We start from the raw sequence: 1,526 nt of genomic DNA, 5'->3' as shown, positions 1-1,526 counted from the left end.
GTCCTTTCTAAGTCTCCAGCCATTTAAGTGGATAAACTGAGACAGTAATAGCTGCTGTCCTAAGGCCTAAAATCTGATTATATTACTAGCCTCCTGTCCATTCCAACAGAAAGAGGAGCCCAATGCTATGACTGACTGAAATGGAACTGAGCACTGGGCTCTTTTAAGAGCCACCCGGAGGTCCTGGGCCCATGCAGACCTATCAATATAGAGAACTCCTTTTATGATGAGGCCAGGGTTGGCCACCACACCATGAAGACACACTCTCTGGAGAACTTAACACAAACCCAGTGTTTCCTCTGTAGGTGACTTTACAACAATAATTTGTCTTTTTTTTTTAAAAATAAGACTCACTTTCATTTCCTCACACTGAAAAAAAAAAGGTACTATTATAGAGGCTCAGCCCAAAGTAACTTCTGAGTGCAGGTAGGCCTCATTTATAAATGTGCACCTGCCCCAACACTTCCGGGTGGTGGTGGTATAAGTTGACCTAGTGACTACACAAGATCTTTTTTGCCATCTAAGGGACCATGCGGGAGCCCTGGTGATGTAGGGTCTGTGCACTGAACTTCGATCCACAGTGTTAGCAGTTTAGAACCACTAGCCGCTCCTCGGGAGATGGCAGGGCTTTCTACACCCAGCAGAGTGACAGCCTTGGAAACCACAGCGGCAGATCCGCCCTGTCCTAGGGTCGCGGTGAGTCGGTGTTGACGCAATGGCAATGAGCTTGGACTTTTTGGCAGAGATCCTGCTGCTGAAACGCTTTCCTACCCTCCCTAAGTCTCGGGTCCCATATTCTGTCTCGCTGAGTCAGGGGGAACTTTTCTATAGTCAGACTCTCACTGCCATCGAGTCAATTCTGAATCACAGTGACTCTATAAAATAGGGTAAAACTGCCCCTCTGGGTGTCTAAGCCTATAAATCTTGATTGGGAGCCTCAACTTTCTCCTGAAGAATGGCTAATGCCCTTGAACCACTGACCTTGAGGTTAGGAGACCAATGTGTAACTCACTACACCACCAAGGGGAGGGGGGCAAGGAGAGTGATAGGCCAAGTGGCTCTCAACAGGCTTCAGAACAGGTAACACAGGTGGCCAAGTCGCATCTTAAGAACTTCAGGCTCACTAGTTATGGGGTGGGGCCTGAGAATTTGAATTTCAACAAATTACCAGATGTGGCTGATCTGGGGACCACACTTTCAACCAATGGCTTAGGGCACTTGAGTTCCACTCCAGAAACCCAAATCCGTTCTGGGGTAGCTGTCCGAGGTGTCCTCTGTCTGCCCAACCCCACCACCATCATCTCGGTGTGCCTCAACAGGGTTGGTCCATGACAGACAAGGATGCCCACTAAACCAGGGCTACTAGAACTCGATTCATGAAAAGTGCAGAGGGCTTGCTTGGGGATTGCCCTTTAGCAGAAGCTGTGTAGCAGCGTCTTTTAACTGGCAGGACGGGAAGGGGACAGAGTCCCACATGAGCAGCTGACAAGTCACAGCCTGAGAATTCAGGTGCCAACTGAGAATGC

The sequence above is a fragment of the Echinops telfairi genome, unplaced genomic scaffold (genome assembly GCF_000313985.2).
Source record: "Echinops telfairi isolate 266 unplaced genomic scaffold, ASM31398v2 ScPeMD7_12;HRSCAF=54, whole genome shotgun sequence".
Lineage (NCBI taxonomy): Eukaryota > Metazoa > Chordata > Mammalia > Afrosoricida > Tenrecidae > Echinops > Echinops telfairi.
Note: the sequence above shows the minus strand (reverse complement) of the source record.